Source organism: Benincasa hispida, chromosome 4, assembly GCF_027475165.1.
Source record: "Benincasa hispida cultivar pf3 chromosome 4, pf3_genome.v1.1, whole genome shotgun sequence".
Lineage (NCBI taxonomy): Eukaryota > Viridiplantae > Streptophyta > Magnoliopsida > Cucurbitales > Cucurbitaceae > Benincasa > Benincasa hispida.
Window position 1 is genome coordinate 26,988,538 of NC_143481.1, and position 9,783 is coordinate 26,998,320.

At 38.4% G+C, this 9,783-nt stretch overlaps 1 non-coding gene and 1 pseudogene across 1 annotated transcript; one reads left to right on the plus strand and one right to left on the minus strand.

The window, feature by feature from the left end:
* Positions 1 to 651: 651 nt before the first annotated feature.
* LOC150036605 (uncharacterized) lies at positions 652 to 2,494 on the plus strand (annotated as a pseudogene).
* Positions 2,495 to 4,607: 2,113 nt separating this feature from the next.
* On the minus strand, positions 4,608 to 4,714 carry LOC120076967 (small nucleolar RNA R71). The gene has a single exon (XR_005481711.1). It is a non-coding gene; the product is annotated as a small nucleolar RNA R71 (small nucleolar RNA).
* Between the last annotated feature and the right edge of the window lie 5,069 nt (positions 4,715 to 9,783).

Sequence of the window (9,783 nt, forward strand, 5' to 3'; positions counted from 1 at the left end):
AGATTCGAAGAACGAAATTGATGTTCATCTCATCTCTTCGTGCGATCAATTTCTAAGTAGTTGAATATACAATTTCGATTTTTTCATCTATTTTTCCATTCATTTATGCTTGCAGTTTTGGATTTCATCTTAGTTTTTGCATTTGTTCTTAGTTTTTTTTTTTTTTTTCTCATCCTCTTAGTTTTTTTCTAATCAAAATTTGTTTCATTCTTTGCTCGATTGTTTCTTCCTCCCAATTCTAGGTCACGATTCTTCCTCAATTTTTGTATTCGATTTCATCTATGTTTTTTAAATTTGTTTTAATTTGTGTTGCATTGATGTTTAATTGAAGTTTGTTGATGTTAATAGGTAATTTGATGATTTCTATAAGTTTCATCTACTTTGATATTTCCTTTAAGGCTTCATAGCTAATTTCTGTTTCGGTTTGAGTTAATTTTTGTTTTTGTTTAGATTTAGTTTTTTTTCAAGATTAATATATTTATATTAACACAATATACTAATATGAGTCTATTACTGTATCATAGTCTATCAGAGATATTACTCTATCACTAATAGACTCTGTTTTCTATTTGTTATGTTAGTCCATCAATGTTATGAGTGTAACAATAGAGTGATAACTATAATTTATGTTTCTTACAGTGATTTGGAAATATGTTTAAGCTTGCAATAATGGTGTTTTATAGCGGCAATGGGATGATAAACATAATTACTTGAATTACAAGACTAAAGGCGTATTGGTCGATGGAATTATGCATTTTCAGAATTTTGTGAGTTTGATATTAAAGGAAATTTAATTGGATGAATCTCTTTCTTCAATATAATTGTCGATCTTATTGGATTTTGGTATCAACGTCACTCAAACTGTGCTTAAAATTCATGAAGATAACGATGTTGCTTTGTTTTTTAATTTAGTTAAAGAACAAAGTACAAGACATCTATTAGTTGTTCATGCCACTAATATGCTTTTAGAATGGGTCTCCAATAATGGAATTGATAATTTTCTGTGCAGTGTGTCTTCTTCTTCTCCAATTAATGATGATTTCAACATTCTAACAGGCGTTCATATTAGTAGCTTGTCTTCTACATTCAATTTGAAAGAGAAGGATATGTTTGCTAGTAAGGAAATAGTATCAAAGTCTTTTTACTACATTGCTATAAACAACAATTTTGAGTTCAAGACTGTGAGATTAAATTCTAAATCAATTTTGTTGAAGTGCTCACAATTTGATTGTCAATGGTTCGTTTGTACATCTTGTTATAAGGGTGAAAAACTATGGAAACTTAGAAAGTATATTGCTAATCACAATTGTTCTATAAATGCTATTCAAAGTTCTCATAGACAAGCAGCTTCATCATTGATTGGTGATTGTATGATAAAAGATTTTAGCCCTTGTGACCATTGGACTCCAAATGATATTATGCTTTACATGGGCACTAAACTTTGGGTAAATGTTAGCTACGATAAAACTTGGAGGGCGAAAGAATATACTATGAAGTCATTGAATGGTGGTGCAAAGGAATCTTATGCCTTTATCCTAGAATATTTTACAAAGCTGAAAGAAATGAATCCGGGTTTATTTTTTCTCATATCTTTTATATATCATCAGACAAGCTTCCAATGAGTATGTAATCAGTATTTGATAGACTTGTTTAACTGATTTGGTCTATCAGTGATAGACCTTATGGTAAATGAGTATATCATTAGTCCACCACTGATATTTGGTCTATCATTTATAGAACTATTGTAAAACAACATGTAACTAGTCCTTGATATATCTTTTTTTGTTTTATTGTAGGTTCATTCACTGCATATGAAGCTGATTTGAGGGACATTTTAATTATTGTTTTATGGCAATTGGATCATGTATTAAGGGGTGAAAATATTGTATGCCAAATATATCAGTTGATAGCACATTTTTTAAACGTAAATATGGTGGAACTCTTTTGATAGTATCAACAATTGATGGTAACAATCAGATTTTTCTCGCCTTTAGTATTATAGACCCTAAGAATGATGCATCATGGAATGATTTTTGAGAATATAAAGAGATGTTTAAGGGATCGAGAAGACTTAGTTATTATATTTGATTGACATTTAAGTATTCCAAAAGGTGTTCAAAACGTTTTTCCAACTGTCGAATATTGTGTTTGTTTGCAACACCTTTTGAAAAGCTTGAAGCTAACATATAAGAACTCTTCTATTGATAATATGTTCTTTAGATGTGGAAAAACATATACTGTTGCTGATTTTGAGTTGAATATGAGATGGATGGAGGCTATATATCCTAGCATACGAGACTATCTTAGTAAGATTGATTTTGAGAAGTGAACTCGTGCAAATTGTAGAAGATGAAGATATCAAATGATCACTACATACATTTCAGAATGCTTAAATGCAGTTTTAAAAGAGCCTAGAGATTTACCTGTGATATCACTACTCGATTATTACTTCAAAAATGGTTTTATGATAAAAGTAAAGCCGCATACTGTATGAAAACTGTTTTGACTAGTTGAGGTGAATTACGAACACAACATTAAATATCAAGAAGTTTCTGTTGGGTTATATGTCTTAAAACTCATAGTTTGTAAATAGTAAACATATATGAAATTTATTCAGATAAATATTGTTAAATGAAAATGAATTGATTGTTTAATAACTCTAAATCCAATAAACTACGAACCTTTGGCTATTGTCATGAATACTTAGACTTTATGTGGAGACATAAACTGGATTAAGTTCAAGTAAGATATCCTAAACAGTCTATAGTACTTGGATTAGGTTGGATACCTATTTATGGAGATACTATTGAATACGATGAGGTTGTGTAAGACTGACCACGAAATACCAAGGGCATTCTTCAAAGAAAAGGTTAACCAGTTGATCAGTTCACACATCTTTGTTCTTAGTTTTCTTTCATTTTAAGGCAGACACGAGGGAGAAAGTTGTGCCGGTAGATCATTCCGGTAAGCTTGGGAGAGCGCCGGAAGCTCGAAGGATAGAGAGAGGGCCGATGCATGCAGAAGCGAGAACATCTTTAGATCAGAATAGAGATTTCAGTGTAAAAAGCCTCGGTTAGCAAGGAATTGCCACCAGGCTCTCTACCTTTACTTTCCATTGTCATTTTGTACTCAACTCATTTATGAAAATGGAATTTCCTTCTCTATATTTATTCACTCTCTGTTATTCACGCACGAGTAGCTAAATCAATTGAATGAATTGAGAAGCATTTAGCTAGTACAACTAGAGAATCTTCATTCTTTGCGATTATCTTGTTTATGTATGCTTCATTTGTTCATTAGAGATACTCGGGAGGGTAGTCTAAGGACAGGATCTAGACTTGGGAAGGTCAGGTTAGAATCTAGATTCAGAAGAGCAGATTAGAACGCATAGACAAGAGATAGGCACTTAGGAATGAGCACTATTTGTTATCAATGCATCGCATGCATCCTAGAGATAGGATATGATTGTATGCGGTCACCTTGCTTTCATGCATTTTGCATCATCGCATAGGACAAGAGTAGAGACTTAGGGATGAGCTCTATGGACAGTTTGCATTCAACACATGCGTCCTAGATTTAGGAGCATCGCATTTACATTGGAAAATGACTTGCTGTGCATGGTTGTAACATGATCGCATAGTCTAACGCATTCTCAAGTAACGCTAGCTAAAGATCTTCTCAACCCGTTCATCACATACTCATTGCATCTATCAACGCAACTGTATTTTCTCAACTCCACCACATTTGTTTATTTCTTTTTCATCAAGGCAAATAATAAATCCAACACTTTATTTATTTATCCGATTACCGCAAAGTTCTCCATAAAAATTACCAACGCAAACTGTTTTCACAAGTCTCTATATTCGACTCTAGACTTACCAGGAAACTCAGAGGAATTTACACTTGGATTCTGCTGGGGAAACTTGAGTGCACAACGCAATTCCATCAACGCATATCATCCATATTTCTACTTCATAAAAACAAACATCAAGTTTTTGGCGTCGTTGCCGGGGACTTCGGTAAGATAGTTTGCTAATGATAATTTTTTTTATTTCTTTGCAAAACTCTCAATCTCTGGCGAATTATAACCCAGAGATTGAGAGGACTTTTAGACGAAGATTAAGACACCGCCAACAGTAACCACAATCAGACAAAGAAGAGATGGCAGAGCAGCCTGAAAATGGAGCACTAAATTATAATAATGTCATGGAAAATCCGATTTTTTTGGCAAACGGTCGCAATAGGCCCATTAGGGACTATGCATCGCCAAACCTCTATGATTTCTCTCCGGGAATCATGAGGCCTGACCTCGATGGAAGCAGATTCGAAATGAAACCGGTGATGCTACAGATGATCCAGACTACAGGTCAATTCGGAGGAAGGCGTGGTAAGGACCCGCACGCTCACCTCCGAAGTTTTATTGAAATCTGCAACACTTTTGTATTCCCAAACATCTCTGCTAAAGAAGTTCGACAACGTTATTCCTGTTTTCTCTCTATGATCAGGCTAGGAAATGGGCATATTCTCTCGAACCAGGAGAGATCACTTCTTGGGAGCAGGTAGTGGAGAAATTTATGAAGAATTATTTTTCACCTACCGAGAACGCAAGACGAAGAAAATTGATTACAAATTTTGAACAAGATATGGATGAATCACTCATCGATGCTTGGACGAGGTTTAAAAGGTTGGTCCGGGATTGTCCGCATAATGGATTACCAGACTGCCTTCAAATGGAGATTTTCTATCATGGTTTGAATCCTGCTTCGTAGACCGTTGCCAACGCGGCAGCCGCTGGTGGTCTGCTTGATAAAACTTATAATGAGGCAAATAATATCCTGGATCGCATCTCTAAGAATCATGAAGATTGGAGAAAGAGTGACCAGAGATTGAGACTCAAAGACTCTGATGCAAACAACGGTGCTATTACTTCATTACAAAACAAAATGATCGCAATGATGAATTTGATCCAAGGAATGGCGATCAGCAGCCCAACGCTATAAAGTGGGCAAATCAACGCAATCAGTCAAAACACCGCAAGTTGCGCGACTTGCGGTGATGGGCATGCGATGGAAGATTGCCCCCAAAATCCACAATCTGTCTACTTTGTAAAAAATAATCCCTTTTCAAACACCTACAACCCCGGGTGGAGAAACCACCCCAATTTTGCTTGGAAAAATCAACAAAAAAAAATTTCAACCTGTGGCGCAAAAAGAAGGGCCACCAGGATTCTTTCAACGTAACAATGGTCAACTGAGCAATCAAGTAAGTAGCTCACAACAACCACCGCAATCCTCTTCTTTGGAGAGCCTATTGAAGCAATATATAGAGAAAAATGAGACGGTGCTTCAAACTCAGGCCACGTCCATCCGCAATCTTGAATTACATATGGGCCAGATTGCGAGTGAGATGAAAAGTAGACTGCAAGGGGCGTTGCCAAGTTCAACTGAACTTCCACGCAACTCGGGGGATCAGGTAAGGAGCAATGTCAAGTTGTGACATAGCGTAGTGGGAAGATTGTGGAGGGAGAAAAGAAGGAGCATAGTAGAACAACTTCCATTGCAGCCGAACCTGAGATTGCGATAATGCAAGAAGAAGAAAGAGAAAATGAAGCAGTAGAACCGGAGGTTGCGTCGACCTCAAAGCCAACTGAAATGGGAACCGTGAAAGTTCAGTTACCACCTTTCCCTCAGAGACTAAGGAAGAAGAAAAACGAAGAGGTACAGTACCAATGCTTCTTATCTATGTTAAAGCAATTATATGTTAACATTTTTTTTAGTGAAGCGATTGAGGAAATGCCTGCCTATGCCAAGTTTCTGAAGGACATGGTAACTAAAAAGAGGGACGCTGGGAAATTTGCCACGGTGGCGTTAACGCAAAACTCAAAATCCATTATCCCACCGAAGATGAGCTATCCTGGGAGCTTTACCATTCCTTGCTCCATAGGAGAACTCTACATTGGGCAAGCCTTGTGTGACTTAGAGGCCAACATAAATTTGATGCCGCTGTCAATTTTTAGACAATTAAATGTGGGGCAACTTGTGCCCACATCAGTGACTCTCCAACTAGTTGACAAATCTCTGGTTCATCCAGAAGGTAAGGTGAAAGATGTGCTAATAACAATTGACAAATTTATCCTGCCAACTGACTTCATCATTTTAGACTATGAGGCCGACAATGATGTGCCCATCATTTTGGGACGACCTTTTCTATCAACGGGTCGTGCTCAAATTGATGTGTATAAAGGAAAAATCACTTTGAGTATCAACGAACAGAAGCTCAAATTTAATATAATTCTTGCCATGAAGTTTCCGGATGAAGAAGACCTGCAACATTCTAATGATGACCTGAATTTGATTGAAGAAGAAAAGTCTGATGAAGAGTATGAAGAAGAGGATGATAACGCATCCATTGCTGCCTGCAATGCGATAACAATAAAAACAAATAAGGAAGAAGAAATGATCGCAAAGCAAGAAGTAGAGCCGACAGAAGAAAGAAAAACAATGTAACCTTCCTTAGTGAAGCCACCAACACTTGAACTAAAGGCCCTACCAACCCATTTGAAGTACGCATTTTTGGGGCAGAATGAGAAGCTGCCAGTGATCATTTCCTCTGCACTCAACAAAGATTAGGAGAATGCGTTAATGAGAATTCTCAAGAAACATATGCGAGCGCAATTGGCTGGACGCTTGCTGACATCAGAGGAATTAGCCCTGTGTACTGCATGCACCGCATTCGTCTTGAAGACAACCACAAAGCAACAATTGAACATCAACACAGACTCAACCCTGCAATAAAGGAGGTCGTCAAAAAGGAGATTATCAAATGGCTAGATGCAGGCATTATCTATCCCATAGTAGATAGCACGTGGGTCAGCCCCGTACAATGTGTGACGAAGAAGGGCGGAATGACGGTAGTCCCAAATGAGAACAACGAATTAATACCGCAAAGGAACATCACCGAATGACGCATATGCATGGACTACTGCAAATTGAATGCGGCCACAAAGAAAGATCATTTCCCTTTGCCATTTATTGATCAAATGCTAGACAGACTAGTAAGGAATTATTTTTACTGCTTCCTGGATGGGTATCCGGATACAATCAAATCATGATAGCTCCTCAAGATCAAGACAAGACCACATTCACCTGCCCATATGGGACGTTTGCTTTTTGCCGCATGCCGTTTAGCCTTTTCAATGCGCCAAGCATGTTCCAAAGGTACATGATGGCGATCTTTTCAAATTATCTCAAGGACTCCGTGGAAATATTTATAGATGATTTCTCCGTTTATGGGAACACTTATGAAGTCTGCTTAGCTAACTTGGAGAATATTCTGAAAAGATGTGAAGAGACGAATTTGGTGCTCAACTGGGAAAAATGTCATTTCATGGTTAAGGGGGGTATAGTGTTGGGACATAAGGTTTTCTGGGATGGGTTGGAGGTGGACAAAGCAAAGATTGAAGCGATTGAAAAGCTTCCACCTTCGGTTGTGCGTAGCTTCTTGGGGCATGGTGGATTCTATAGACGATTTGTCAAGGACTTTTCTAAGATAACACGACCACTGAGTGTGTTGCTAAAGGCTGACAGAAAATTTGAGTTCGACGACAACTGCCTCAACACATTCAGAGTTCGCTGATTACCGCACCTGTACTGATTGTGCCAGATTGGACATTGCCATTTGAAATCATGTGCGATGCAAGCGGGTATGCGATGGGAGCAGCTTTAGCGCAAAAGAGAAAAAAAAATTTGCATCTCATCGCATATGCGAGTAAAACTTTAAACCCTACTCAAACAAATTACACCACCACAGAGAAAGAACTCCTGGCTGTGATTTTTGCGTTGGAAAAATTTTGGGCATATTTGTTGGGAACCAAGGTACTCATTCACACCGATCACTCGGCGATCAAATACTTAATGACAAAGAAGGACGCAAATCCGAGGTTGATCAGATGGGTTCTCCTCCTCCAAGAATTTGATATCGAAATAATTGATCGGAAGGGGATAGAAAATCAATTTGCGGATCACTTGTTCAGACTGGAAAATCTTGAGGTTGACCACAATGAATCTGAGGTGAGTGTCGTATTCCCGGATGAGCAGCTGTTCCACATAGAAGAATTGCCCTGGTATGCGGACATCATTAATTATTTGGTTTGAGCAATTTCCTGAAGATTACACCTATCACTAACAGAAGAAGCTCAAGCACGAATGCAAACATTATTATTGGGATGAGCCAAATCTGTATAAAAGAGGTGCAGACAAGATTATTCAATTATGCATATCAAATGCTGCTCAACAACGCATATTGTCACAATGCCACGACTCACCATATGGTGGGCACTTTGGAGGGTAGCGTACTGCAGCCAAAGTTTTGCAAAGTGGATTCTTTTGGCCCACATTATTCAAGGATGCTGCTGACTACGCAATGAAATGTGATCGGTGCCAATGCACAGGCAACATTTCATGGAAAAACGCAATGCCAATGAACAGTATCTTGGAGCTGGAATTATGCGACGTATGAGGGATTGATTTCATGGGACCATTCCCTCATTCGCATGGAAATCATTACATTTTATTGGTCGTCGATTATGTCTTTAATTGGGTAGAGGCAATAGCATGCGCCGCAAGTGATGTGGCGGTAGTCTCACAGTTTCTGAAGAAAAATACTTTCACTTGTTTTGGCACTCCTCATGCCATTATAAGTGATGAAGGATCCTAGTTTGTCAATCATAATATGAAAGAGCTTATACGCAAGTACAATATCCTCCACCAAGTGGCCACCGCATACCATCCACAAACGAATGGTCAGGATGAAGTGTCCAATCGTGAAATTAAGTTGATACTTGAGAAGGTAGTAAAGCCTTCACGGAAAGATTGGCCAACGAAACTTGACGATACGTTGTGGGCATACCAGACCGCATTTAAAACAGCAATAGGTATGTCCCCTTATGCGTTGGTATTTGGCAAGGCGTGTCATTTACCTTTGGAGCTGGAGTATAAAGCACTATGGGCTAGGGGTGTACATAGTCCGGGTTAGGCTGGGTTGGAAGATCTTTGTGGACCAACCCAAAAATTCGGGTTGGCTAATAATGAACCCTATTAGTTCTTTTTTGGAGGGTCAACCGAACTCAACCCAACCCAAAATTTTCAGGTTGGGCCGGGTTGGGTCACCGGTTATGTGTTTTTCTTTATTTGACTATTTTTTAACTTTTATTTTATATATATTTTTTCAGGTCGGGTCAGGTTGACCCGACCATGAAATGGGGTAACCCGAGACCCAACCTGAATTTAATATTTTTTTAACATTTTTAACCTAACCCAACCCAAAATAAAATCTAACCCAACCTAACCCTTGTGGTTTGGGTTGGGTAGTCCAGGTTGGTCGGGTTACCGGGTTTTTTTAACACCCCTACTATGGGCAGTCAAGAAGCTGAATTTTGATTTGAAGAAAGCAGAAGACGCGCGGAAAATGCAGCTGGTCGAGCTAGAAGAATGAAGGATCAACGCATATGAGAATGCGAAGATTTATAAGGAGCACACCAAGCGCTGACATGACAAACACATATGCGGTAAGAACCTCTAAGTCGGGCAAAAGGTCTTACTCTTCTATTCAAGATTGCGGCTCTTCCTGGGAAAATTAAAATCACGCTGGTCCAGTCCCTTCATCATTAAAGAAATATTTCCATATGATGCGGTGGAGTTGATCACTGAGGATGGCAACCAGATATTTAAGGTTAATGGACAACGAGTTAAAGCATATTGCGGAGGTGATTTTCAGCTAGAAAAA